Genomic DNA, 9,673 nt, shown 5'->3' with positions numbered 1-9,673 from the left:
GATGAATTAAAGTTATCCTACCAGACATAGGAGTCCTGAATGGGCCCACCAGTCTTATATATCTCGCCTGATCGAGCCTGATCGAGCGATGAGCGTGGTATCATGTTGCAAGTGGCTGCATGGCTTAGCTTACTAAATGCAAATGCATAAGAGTAATATTCTTAGCATTTCTAGAGCCTATGGCCACACCACACTGAATGCACCCGATCTCGTCTGATCTCGGAAGTTAAGCAGTGTTAGGCCTAGTTAGTACCTGGATGGGAGACCGCCTGGGAATACCAGGTGCTGTAGGCTTTTTTGTGTTCCAAGTTCAGGAAGTGAGCCATTTCACAATTGCCTTTCAAAACTGCAAGGTCTAGCCGACTAGATGCTTAAAAGTACAAAACTCACAAGGCCCAGAGCCTACGGCCACACCACACTGAATGCGTCTGATCTCGGAAGCTAAGCTGTGTCAGGCCTCGTTAGTACCTGGATGGGAGACCGCCTGGGAATACCAGGTGCTGTAGGCTTTTTTGTGCTCCAAGTTCAGGAAGTGAGCCATTTCTCAATTGCCATTCAAAACTGCAAGGTCTAGCTGACTAGATGCTTAAAAGTGCAAAACTCACTAGGCCCAGAGACTACGGACACACCACACTGATTGCGCCCGATCTCGTCTGATCTCGGAAGCTAAGCAGTGTCGGGCCTAGTTAGTACCTGGATGGGAGACCACCTGGGAATACCAGGTGCTGTAGGCTTTTTTGTGCTCCAAGTTCAGGAAGTGAGCCATTTCACAATTGCCTTTCAAAACTGCAAGGTCTAGCCGACTAGATGCTTAAAAGTACAAAACTCACTAGGCCCAGAGCCTACGGCCACACCACACTGAATGCGCCTGATCTCGTCTGATCTCAGAAGCTAAGCAGTGTCGGGCCTAGTTAGTACCTGGATGGGAGACCGCCTGGGAATACCAGGTGCTGTAGGCTTTTTTGTACTCCAAGTTCAGGAAGTGAGCCATTTCTCAATTTCCTTTCAAAACTGCAAGGTCTAGCCGACTAGATGCTTAAAAGTACAAAACTCACAAGGCCCAGAGCCTATGGCCACACCACACTGAATGCGCCCGATCTCGTCTGATCTCGGAAGCTAAGCAGTGTCGGGCCTTGTTAGTACCTGGATGGGAGACCGCCTGGGAATACCAGGTGCTGTAGGCTTTTTTGTGCTCCAAGTTCAGGAAGTGAGCCATTTCTCAATTGCCTTTCAAAACTGCAAGGTCTAGCTGACTAGATGCTTAAAAGTACAAAACTCACTAGGCCCAGAGCCTACGGCCACACCACACTGATTGCGCCCGATCTCGTCTGATCTCGGAAGCTGAGCAGTGTCGGGCCTAGTTAGTACCTGGATGGGAGACCACCTGGGAATACCAGGTGCTGTAGGCTTTTTTGTACTCCAAGTTCAGGAAGTGAGCCATTTCACAAATGCCTTTCAAAACTGCAAGGTCTAGCCGACTAGATGCTTAAAAGTACAAAACTCACTAGGCCCAGAGCCTACGGCCACACCACACTGAATGCGCCCGATCTCGGAAGCTAAGCAGGGTCGGGCCTAGTTAGTACCTGGATGGGAGACTGCCTGGGAATACCAGGTGCTGTAGGCTTTTTTGTGCTCCATGATTAGTAATTGCGCAACTTCTCAATTATTTTTCAAATTTGGTATGTTTCCAAAATAATTGTATCCCGTTTTATAGCGGAAATGTTGGACAACATCATGAGGGCTGGAGCTACCTTTTTACATAGAATTAGCATACAGGTAGTGTGTTCATGGGTAATAAATCGACTTTCACATGTAATGCAGTACAGAGAATATTGAGTCCTTCAAGAGGCATGAAAGAAAACCATTATTGTGTTGATTGTTCTCTCCACCTCCCTGCAACAGACACAGGATGGATGAATTAAAGTTATCCTACCAGACATAGGAGTCCTGAATGGGCCCACCAGTCTTATATATCTCGCCTGATCGAGCCTGATCGAGCGATGAGCGTGGTATCATGTTGCAAGTGGCTGCATGGCTTAGCTTACTAAATGCAAATGCATAAGAGTAATATTCTTAGCATTCCTAGAGCCTACGGCCACACCACACTGAATGCACCCGATCTCGTCTGATCTCGGAAGTTAAGCAGTGTCAGGCCTAGTTAGTACCTGGATGGGAGACCGCCTGGGAATACCAGGTGCTGTAGGCTTTTTTGTGCTCCAAGTTCAGGAAGTGAGCCATTTCACAATTGCCTTTCAAAACTGCAAGGTCTAGCCGACTAGATGCTTAAAAGTACAAAACTCACTAGGCCCAGAGCCTACGGCCACACCACACTGAATGCGCCTGATCTCGTCTGATCTCAGAAGCTAAGCAGTGTCGGGCCTAGTTAGTACCTGGATAGGAGACCGCCTGGGAATACCAGGTGCTGTAGGCTTTTTTGTACTCCAAGTTCAGGAAGTGAGCCATTTCTCAATTGCCTTTCAAAACTGCAAGGTCTAGCCGACTAGATGCTTAAAAGTACAAAACTCACAAGGCCCAGAGCCTACGGCCACACCACACTGAATGCGCCCGATCTCGTCTGATCTCGGAAGCTAAGCAGTGTCGGGCCTCGTTAGTACCTGGATGGGAGACCGCCTGGGAATACCAGGTGCTGTAGGCTTTTTTGTGCTCCAAGTTCAGGAAGTGAGCCATTTCACAATTGCCTTTCAAAACTGCAAGGTCTAGCCGACTAGATGCTTAAAAGTACAAAACTCACAAGGCCCAGAGCCTACGGCCACACCACACTGAATGCGTCTGATCTTGGAAGCTAAGCAGTGTCGGGCCTCGTTAGTACCTGGATGGGAGACCGCCTGGGAATACCAGGTGCTGTAGGCTTTTTTGTGCTCCAAGTTCAGGAAGTGAGCCATTTCACAATTGCCTTTCAAAACTGCAAGGTCTAGCCGACTAGATGCTTAAAAGTACAAAACTCACTAGGCCCAGAGCCTACGGCCACACCACACTGAATGCGCCCGATCTCGGAAGCTAAGCAGGGTCGGGCCTAGTTAGTACCTGGATGGGAGACTGCCTGGGAATACCAGGTGCTGTAGGCTTTTTTGTGCTCCATGATTAGTAATTGCGCAACTTCTCAATTATTTTTCAAATTTGGTATGTTTCCAAAATAATTGTATCCCGTTTTATAGCGGAAATGTTGGACAACATCATGAGGGCTGGAGCTACCTTTTTACATAGAATTAGCATACAGGTAGTGTGTTCATGGGTAATAAATCGACTTTCACATGTAATGCAGTACAGAGAATATTGAGTCCTTCAAGAGGCATGAAAGAAAACCATTATTGTGTTGATTGTTCTCTCCACCTCCCTGCAACAGACACAGGATGGATGAATTAAAGTTATCCTACCAGACATAGGAGTCCTGAATGGGCCCACCAGTCTTATATATCTCGCCTGATCGAGCCTGATCGAGCGATGAGCGTGGTATCATGTTGCAAGTGGCTGCATGGCTTAGCTTACTAAATGCAAATGCATAAGAGTAATATTCTTAGCATTTCTAGAGCCTACGGCCACACCACACTGAATGCACCCGATCTCGTCTGATCTCGGAAGTTAAGCAGTGTTAGGCCTAGATAGTACCTGGATGGGAGACCGCCTGGGAATACCAGGTGCTGTAGGCTTTTTTGTGCTCCAAGTTCAGGAAGTGAGCCATTTCACAATTGCCTTTCAAAACTGCAAGGTCTAGCCGACTAGATGCTTAAAAGTACAAAACTCACAAGGCCCAGAGCCTACGGCCACACCACACTGAATGCGTCTGATCTCGGAAGCTAAGCTGTGTCGGGCCTCGTTAGTACCTGGATGGGAGACCGCCTGGGAATACCAGGTGCTGTAGGCTTTTTTGTGCTCCAAGTTCAGGAAGTGAGCCATTTCTCAATTGCCATTCAAAACTGCAAGGTCTAGCTGACTAGATGCTTAAAAGTACAAAACTCACTAGGCCCAGAGACTACGGACACACCACACTGATTGCGCCCGATCTCGTCTGATCTCGGAAACTAAGCAGTGTCGGGCCTAGTTAGTACCTGGATGGGAGACCACCTGGGAATACCAGGTGCTGTAGGTTTTTTTGTGCTCCAAGTTCAGGAAGTGAGCCATTTCACAATTGCCTTTCAAAACTGCAAGGTCTAGCCGACTAGATGCTTAAAAGTACAAAACTCACTAGGCCCAGAGCCTACGGCCACACCACACTGAATGCGCCTGATCTCGTCTGATCTCAGAAGCTAAGCAGTGTCGGGCCTAGTTAGTACCTGGATGGGAGACCGCCTGGGAATACCAGGTGCTGTAGGCTTTTTTGTACTCCAAGTTCAGGAAGTGAGCCATTTCTCAATTGCCTTTCAAAACTGCAAGGTCTAGCCGACTAGATGCTTAAAAGTACAAAACTCACAAGGCCCAGAGCCTACGGCCACACCACACTGAATGCGCCCGATCTCGTCTGATCTCGGAAGCTAAGCAGTGTCGGGCCTTGTTAGTACCTGGATGGGAGACCGCCTGGGAATACCAGGTGCTGTAGGCTTTTTTGTGCTCCAAGTTCAGGAAGTGAGCCCTTTCTCAATTGCCTTTTAAAACTGCAAGGTCTAGCCGACTAGATGCTTAAAAGTACAAAACTCACAAGGCCCAGAGCCTATGGCCACACCACACTGAATGCGCCTGATCTCGTCTGATCTCAGAAGCTAAGCAGTGTCGGGCCTCGTTAGTACCTGGATGGGAGACCGCCTGGGAATACCAGGTGCTGTAGGCTTTTTTGTGCTCCAAGTTCAGGAAGTGAGCCATTTCACAATTGCCTTTCAAAACTGCAAGGTCTAGCCGACTAGATGCTTAAAAGTACAAAACTCACTAGGCCCAGAGCCTACCGCCACACCACACTGAATGCACCCAGGAAGCTAAGCAGGGTCGGGCCTAGTTAGTACCTGGATGGGAGACTGCCTGGGAATACCAGGTGCTGTAGGCTTTTTTGTGCTCCATGATTAGTAATTGCGCAACTTCTCAATTATTTTTCAAATTTGGTATGTTTCCAAAATAATTGTATCCCGTTTTATAGCGGAAATGTTGGACAACATCATGAGGGCTGGAGCTACCTTTTTACATAGAATTAGCATACAGGTAGTGTGTTCATGGGTAATAAATCGACTTTCACATGTAATGCAGTACAGAGAATATTGAGTCCTTCAAGAGGCATGAAAGAAACCCATTATTGCGTTGATTGTTCTCTCCACCTCCCTGCAACAGACACAGGATGGATGAATTAAAGTTATCCTACCAGACATAGGAGTCCTGAATGGGCCCACCAGTCTTATATATCTCGCCTGATCGAGCGATGAGCGTGGTATCATGTTGCAAGTGGCTGCATGGCTTAGCTTACTAAATGCAAATGCATAAGAGTAATATTCTTAGCATTCCTAGAGCCTACGGCCACACCACACTGAATGCACCCGATCTCGTCTGATCTCGGAAGTTAAGCAGTGTCAGGCCTAGTTAGTACCTGGATGGGAGACCGCCTGGGAATACCAGGTGCTGTAGGCTTTTTTGTGCTCCAAGTTCAGGAAGTGAGCCCTTTCTCAATTGCCTTTTAAAACTGCAAGGTCTAGCCGACTAGATGCTTAAAAGTACAAAACTCACTGGGCCCAGAGCCTACGGCCACACCACACTGAATGCGCCTGATCTCGTCTGATCTCAGAAGCTAAGCAGTGTCGGGCCTAGTTAGTACCTGGATGGGAGACCGCCTGGGAATACCAGGTGCTGTAGGCTTTTTTGTGCTCCAAGTTCAGGAAGTGAGCCATTTCACAATTGCCTTTCAAAACTGCAAGGTCTAGCCGACTAGATGCTTAAAAGTACAAAACTCACAAGGCCCAGAGCCTACGGCCACACCACACTGAATGCGTCTGATCTCGGAAGCTAAGCAGTGTCGGGCCTCGTTAGTACCTGGATGGGAGACCGCCTGGGAATACCAGGTGCTGTAGGCTTTTTTGTGCTCCAAGTTCAGGAAGTGAGCCATTTCACAATTGCCTTTCAAAACTGCAAGGTCTAGCCGACTAGATGCTTAAAAGTACAAAACTCACTAGGCCCAGACCCTACGGCCACACCACACTGAATGCGCCTGATCTCGTCTGATCTCAGAAGCTAAGCAGTGTCGGGCCTAGTTAGTACCTGGATGGGAGACCGCCTGGGAATACCAGGTGCTGTAGGCTTTTTTGTACTCCAAGTTCAGGAAGTGAGCCATTTCTCAATTGCCTTTCAAAACTGCAAGGTCTAGCCGACTAGATGCTTAAAAGTACAAAACTCACAAGGCCCAGAGCCTACGGCCACACCACACTGAATGCGCCCGATCTCGTCTGATCTCGGAAGCTAAGCAGTGTCGGGCCTCGTTAGTACCTGGATGGGAGACCGCCTGGGAATACCAGGTGCTGTAGGCTTTTTTGTGCTCCAAGTTCAGGAAGTGAGCCATTTCACAATTGCCTTTCAAAACTGCAAGGTCTAGCCGACTAGATGCTTAAAAGTACAAAACTCACTAGGCCCAGAGCCTACGGCCACACCACACTGAATGCGCCCGATCTCGGAAGCTAAACAGGGTCGGGCCTAGTTAGTACCTGGATGGGAGACTGCCTGGGAATACCAGGTGCTGTAGGCTTTTTTGTGCTCCATGATTAGTAATTGCGCAACTTCTCAATTATTTTTCAAATTTGGTATGTTTCCAAAATAATTGTATCCCGTTTTATAGCGGAAATGTTGGACAACATCATGAGGGCTGGAGCTACCTTTTTACATAGAATTAGCATACAGGTAGTGTGTTCATGGGTAATAAATCGACTTTCACATGTAATGCAGTACAGAGAATATTGAGTCCTTCAAGAGGCATGAAAGAAAACCATTATTGTGTTGATTGTTCTCTCCACCTCCCTGCAACAGACACAGGATGGATGAATTAAAGTTATCCTACCAGACATAGGAGTCCTGAATGGGCCCACCAGTCTTATATATCTCGCCTGATCGAGCGATGAGCGTGGTATCATGTTGCAAGTGGCTGCATGGCTTAGCTTACTAAATGCAAATGCATAAGAGTAATATTCTTAGCATTCCTAGAGCCTACGGCCACACCACACTGAATGCACCCGATCTCGTCTGATCTCGGAAGTTAAGCAGTGTCAGGCCTAGTTAGTACCTGGATGGGAGACCACCTGGGAATACCAGGTGCTGTAGGCTTTTTTGTGCTCCAAGTTCAGGAAGTGAGCCCTTTCTCAATTGCCTTTTAAAACTGCAAGGTCTAGCCGACTAGATGCTTAAAAGTACAAAACTCACAGGGCCCAGAGCCTACGGCCACACCACACTGAATGCGCCCGATCTTGTCTGATCTCGGAAGCTAAGCAGTGTCGGGCCTCGTTAGTACCTGGATGGGAGACCGCCTCGGAATACCAGGTGCTGTAGGCTTTTTTGTGCTCCAAGTTCAGGAAGTGAGCCATTTCTCAATTGCCATTCAAAACTGCAAGGTCTAGCTGACTAGATGCTTAAAAGTACAAAACTCACTAAGGCCAGAGACTACGGACACACCACACTGATTGCGCCCGATCTCGTCTGATCTCGGAAGCTAAGCAGTGTCGGGCCTAGTTAGTACCTGGATGGGAGACCACCTGGGAATACCAGGTGCTGTAGGCTTTTTTGTGCTCCAAGTTCAGGAAGTGAGCCATTTCACAATTGCCTTTCAAAACTGCAAGGTCTAGCCGACTAGATGCTTAAAAGTACAAAACTCACTAGGCCCAGAGCCTACGGCCACACCACACTGAATGCGCCTGATCTCGTCTGATCTCAGAAGCTAAGCAGTGTCGGGCCTAGTTAGTACCTGGATGGGAGACCGCCTGGGAATACCAGGTGCTGTAGGCTTTTTTGTACTCCAAGTTCAGGAAGTGAGCCATTTCTCAATTGCCTTTCAAAACTGCAAGGTCTAGCCGACTAGATGCTTAAAAGTACAAAACTCACTAGGCCCAGAGCCTACGGCCACACCACACTGAATGCGCCCGATCTCGGAAGCTAAACAGGGTCAGGCCTAGTTAGTACCTGGATGGGAGACTGCCTGGGAATACCAGGTGCTGTAGGCTTTTTTGTGCTCCATGATTAGTAATTGCGCAACTTCTCAATTATTTTTCAAATTTGGTATGTTTCCAAAATAATTGTATCCCGTTTTATAGCGGAAATGTTGGACAACATCATGAGGGCTGGAGCTACCTTTTTACATAGAATTAGCATACAGGTAGTGTGTTCATGGGTAATAAATCGACTTTCACATGTAATGCAGTACAGAGAATATTGAGTCCTTCAAGAGGCATGAAAGAAACCCATTATTGTGTTGATTGTTCTCTCCACCTCCCTGCAACAGACACAGGATGGATGAATTAAAGTTATCCTACCAGACATAGGAGTCCTGAATGGGCCCACCAGTCTTATATATCTCGCCTGATCGAGCCTGATCGAGCGATGAGCGTGGTATCATGTTGCAAGTGGCTGCATGGCTTAGCTTACTAAATGCAAATGCATAAGAGTAATATTCTTAGCATTCCTAGAGCCTACGGCCACACCACACTGAATGCACCCGATCTCGTCTGATCTCGGAAGTTAAGCAGTGTTAGGCCTAGTTAGTACCTGGATGGGAGACCGCCTGGGAATACCAGGTGCTGTAGGCTTTTTTGTGCTCCAAGTTCAGGAAGTGAGCCCTTTCTCAATTGCCTTTCAAAACTGCAAGGTCTAGCCGACTAGATGCTTAAAAGTACAAAACTCACTAGGCCCAGAGCCTATGGCCACACCACACTGAATGCGCCTGATCTCGTCTGATCTCAGAAGCTAAGCAGTGTCGGGCCTAGTTAGTACCTGGATGGGAGACCGCCTGGGAATACCAGGTGCTGTAGGCTTTTTTGTACTCCAAGTTCAGGAAGTGAGCCATTTCTCAATTGCCTTTCAAAACTGCAAGGTCTAGCCGACTAGATGCTTAAAAGTACAAAACTCACAAGGCCCAGAGCCTACGGCCACACCACACTGAATGCGCCCGATCTCGTCTGATCTCGGAAGCTAAGCAGTGTCGGGCCTCGTTAGTACCTGGATGGGAGACCGCCTGGGAATACCAGGTGCTGTAGGCTTTTTTGTGCTCCAAGTTCAGGAAGTGAGCCATTTCACAATTGCCTTTCAAAACTGCAAGGTCTAGCCGACTAGATGCTTAAAAGTACAAAACTCACTAGGCCCAGAGCCTACGGCCACACCACACTGAATGCGCCAGATCTCGGAAGCTAAGCAGGGTCGGGCCTAGTTAGTACCTGGATGGGAGACTGCCTGGGAATACCAGGTGCTGTAGGCTTTTTTGTGCTCCATGATTACTAATTGCGCAACTTCTCAATTATTTTTCAAATTTGGTATGTTTCCAAAATAATTGTATCCCGTTTTATAGCGGAAATGTTGGACAACATCATGAGGGCTGGAGCTACCTTTTTACATAGAATTAGCATACAGGTAGTGTGTTCATGGGTAATAAATCGACTTTCACATGTAATGCAGTACAGAGAATATTGAGTCCTTCAAGAGGCATGAAAGAAACCCATTATTGTGTTGATTGTTCTCTCCACCTCCCTGCAACAGACACAGGATGGATGAA

At 47.6% G+C, this 9,673-nt stretch overlaps 23 non-coding genes and 11 pseudogenes across 23 annotated transcripts; all 34 read left to right on the top strand.

Annotated features, from left to right (window-relative positions):
- Positions 1 to 175: 175 nt before the first annotated feature.
- LOC138461783 (5S ribosomal RNA) lies at positions 176 to 294 on the top strand. The gene has a single exon (XR_011264390.1). It is a non-coding gene; the product is annotated as a 5S ribosomal RNA (ribosomal RNA).
- Positions 295 to 400: 106 nt separating this feature from the next.
- LOC138459611 (5S ribosomal RNA) lies at positions 401 to 509 on the top strand (annotated as a pseudogene).
- A 106-nt stretch (positions 510 to 615) lies between these two features.
- LOC138454464 (5S ribosomal RNA) lies at positions 616 to 734 on the top strand. The gene has a single exon (XR_011261140.1). It is a non-coding gene; the product is annotated as a 5S ribosomal RNA (ribosomal RNA).
- A 106-nt stretch (positions 735 to 840) lies between these two features.
- LOC138456348 (5S ribosomal RNA) lies at positions 841 to 959 on the top strand. Its single transcript, XR_011262089.1, has one exon. It is a non-coding gene; the product is annotated as a 5S ribosomal RNA (ribosomal RNA).
- Positions 960 to 1,065: 106 nt separating this feature from the next.
- LOC138462518 (5S ribosomal RNA) lies at positions 1,066 to 1,184 on the top strand. The gene has a single exon (XR_011265113.1). It is a non-coding gene; the product is annotated as a 5S ribosomal RNA (ribosomal RNA).
- A 106-nt stretch (positions 1,185 to 1,290) lies between these two features.
- Positions 1,291 to 1,409, top strand: LOC138464779 (5S ribosomal RNA). Its single transcript, XR_011267356.1, has one exon. It is a non-coding gene; the product is annotated as a 5S ribosomal RNA (ribosomal RNA).
- A 106-nt stretch (positions 1,410 to 1,515) lies between these two features.
- LOC138457216 (5S ribosomal RNA) lies at positions 1,516 to 1,624 on the top strand (annotated as a pseudogene).
- Positions 1,625 to 2,087: 463 nt separating this feature from the next.
- LOC138461566 (5S ribosomal RNA) lies at positions 2,088 to 2,206 on the top strand. Its single transcript, XR_011264181.1, has one exon. It is a non-coding gene; the product is annotated as a 5S ribosomal RNA (ribosomal RNA).
- A 106-nt stretch (positions 2,207 to 2,312) lies between these two features.
- On the top strand, positions 2,313 to 2,431 carry LOC138463295 (5S ribosomal RNA). Its single transcript, XR_011265882.1, has one exon. It is a non-coding gene; the product is annotated as a 5S ribosomal RNA (ribosomal RNA).
- Positions 2,432 to 2,537: 106 nt separating this feature from the next.
- On the top strand, positions 2,538 to 2,656 carry LOC138462237 (5S ribosomal RNA). The gene has a single exon (XR_011264841.1). It is a non-coding gene; the product is annotated as a 5S ribosomal RNA (ribosomal RNA).
- Positions 2,657 to 2,762: 106 nt separating this feature from the next.
- LOC138458972 (5S ribosomal RNA) lies at positions 2,763 to 2,871 on the top strand (annotated as a pseudogene).
- Positions 2,872 to 2,977: 106 nt separating this feature from the next.
- Positions 2,978 to 3,086, top strand: LOC138457215 (5S ribosomal RNA; annotated as a pseudogene).
- Positions 3,087 to 3,549: 463 nt separating this feature from the next.
- On the top strand, positions 3,550 to 3,668 carry LOC138460935 (5S ribosomal RNA). Its single transcript, XR_011263587.1, has one exon. It is a non-coding gene; the product is annotated as a 5S ribosomal RNA (ribosomal RNA).
- A 106-nt stretch (positions 3,669 to 3,774) lies between these two features.
- LOC138458815 (5S ribosomal RNA) lies at positions 3,775 to 3,883 on the top strand (annotated as a pseudogene).
- Positions 3,884 to 3,989: 106 nt separating this feature from the next.
- LOC138455717 (5S ribosomal RNA) lies at positions 3,990 to 4,108 on the top strand (annotated as a pseudogene).
- A 106-nt stretch (positions 4,109 to 4,214) lies between these two features.
- LOC138456337 (5S ribosomal RNA) lies at positions 4,215 to 4,333 on the top strand. Its single transcript, XR_011262088.1, has one exon. It is a non-coding gene; the product is annotated as a 5S ribosomal RNA (ribosomal RNA).
- A 106-nt stretch (positions 4,334 to 4,439) lies between these two features.
- Positions 4,440 to 4,558, top strand: LOC138461131 (5S ribosomal RNA). The gene has a single exon (XR_011263766.1). It is a non-coding gene; the product is annotated as a 5S ribosomal RNA (ribosomal RNA).
- Positions 4,559 to 4,664: 106 nt separating this feature from the next.
- LOC138463375 (5S ribosomal RNA) lies at positions 4,665 to 4,783 on the top strand. The gene has a single exon (XR_011265962.1). It is a non-coding gene; the product is annotated as a 5S ribosomal RNA (ribosomal RNA).
- A 106-nt stretch (positions 4,784 to 4,889) lies between these two features.
- LOC138459851 (5S ribosomal RNA) lies at positions 4,890 to 4,993 on the top strand (annotated as a pseudogene).
- Positions 4,994 to 5,446: 453 nt separating this feature from the next.
- Positions 5,447 to 5,565, top strand: LOC138461565 (5S ribosomal RNA). The gene has a single exon (XR_011264180.1). It is a non-coding gene; the product is annotated as a 5S ribosomal RNA (ribosomal RNA).
- A 106-nt stretch (positions 5,566 to 5,671) lies between these two features.
- Positions 5,672 to 5,790, top strand: LOC138456324 (5S ribosomal RNA). Its single transcript, XR_011262085.1, has one exon. It is a non-coding gene; the product is annotated as a 5S ribosomal RNA (ribosomal RNA).
- Positions 5,791 to 5,896: 106 nt separating this feature from the next.
- Positions 5,897 to 6,005, top strand: LOC138457987 (5S ribosomal RNA; annotated as a pseudogene).
- A 106-nt stretch (positions 6,006 to 6,111) lies between these two features.
- LOC138463248 (5S ribosomal RNA) lies at positions 6,112 to 6,230 on the top strand. Its single transcript, XR_011265834.1, has one exon. It is a non-coding gene; the product is annotated as a 5S ribosomal RNA (ribosomal RNA).
- Positions 6,231 to 6,336: 106 nt separating this feature from the next.
- LOC138462236 (5S ribosomal RNA) lies at positions 6,337 to 6,455 on the top strand. The gene has a single exon (XR_011264840.1). It is a non-coding gene; the product is annotated as a 5S ribosomal RNA (ribosomal RNA).
- Positions 6,456 to 6,561: 106 nt separating this feature from the next.
- Positions 6,562 to 6,670, top strand: LOC138457716 (5S ribosomal RNA; annotated as a pseudogene).
- A 453-nt stretch (positions 6,671 to 7,123) lies between these two features.
- LOC138461014 (5S ribosomal RNA) lies at positions 7,124 to 7,242 on the top strand. Its single transcript, XR_011263660.1, has one exon. It is a non-coding gene; the product is annotated as a 5S ribosomal RNA (ribosomal RNA).
- Positions 7,243 to 7,348: 106 nt separating this feature from the next.
- Positions 7,349 to 7,467, top strand: LOC138454847 (5S ribosomal RNA). The gene has a single exon (XR_011261503.1). It is a non-coding gene; the product is annotated as a 5S ribosomal RNA (ribosomal RNA).
- A 106-nt stretch (positions 7,468 to 7,573) lies between these two features.
- LOC138454463 (5S ribosomal RNA) lies at positions 7,574 to 7,692 on the top strand. The gene has a single exon (XR_011261139.1). It is a non-coding gene; the product is annotated as a 5S ribosomal RNA (ribosomal RNA).
- Positions 7,693 to 7,798: 106 nt separating this feature from the next.
- LOC138456312 (5S ribosomal RNA) lies at positions 7,799 to 7,917 on the top strand. The gene has a single exon (XR_011262084.1). It is a non-coding gene; the product is annotated as a 5S ribosomal RNA (ribosomal RNA).
- Positions 7,918 to 8,023: 106 nt separating this feature from the next.
- On the top strand, positions 8,024 to 8,132 carry LOC138459051 (5S ribosomal RNA; annotated as a pseudogene).
- A 463-nt stretch (positions 8,133 to 8,595) lies between these two features.
- On the top strand, positions 8,596 to 8,714 carry LOC138458524 (5S ribosomal RNA). The gene has a single exon (XR_011262432.1). It is a non-coding gene; the product is annotated as a 5S ribosomal RNA (ribosomal RNA).
- Positions 8,715 to 8,820: 106 nt separating this feature from the next.
- On the top strand, positions 8,821 to 8,939 carry LOC138461748 (5S ribosomal RNA). Its single transcript, XR_011264354.1, has one exon. It is a non-coding gene; the product is annotated as a 5S ribosomal RNA (ribosomal RNA).
- Positions 8,940 to 9,045: 106 nt separating this feature from the next.
- LOC138462234 (5S ribosomal RNA) lies at positions 9,046 to 9,164 on the top strand. The gene has a single exon (XR_011264837.1). It is a non-coding gene; the product is annotated as a 5S ribosomal RNA (ribosomal RNA).
- Positions 9,165 to 9,270: 106 nt separating this feature from the next.
- LOC138458370 (5S ribosomal RNA) lies at positions 9,271 to 9,379 on the top strand (annotated as a pseudogene).
- The last annotated feature ends 294 nt before the right edge of the window (positions 9,380 to 9,673 follow it).

The sequence above is a fragment of the Ambystoma mexicanum genome, chromosome 4p (genome assembly GCF_040938575.1).
Source record: "Ambystoma mexicanum isolate Mex_15411 chromosome 4p, UKY_AmexF1_1, whole genome shotgun sequence".
In the NCBI taxonomy this organism is placed as follows: domain Eukaryota; kingdom Metazoa; phylum Chordata; class Amphibia; order Caudata; family Ambystomatidae; genus Ambystoma; species Ambystoma mexicanum.
Note: the sequence above shows the minus strand (reverse complement) of the source record. Positions and strands in the feature narration are given on the sequence as shown.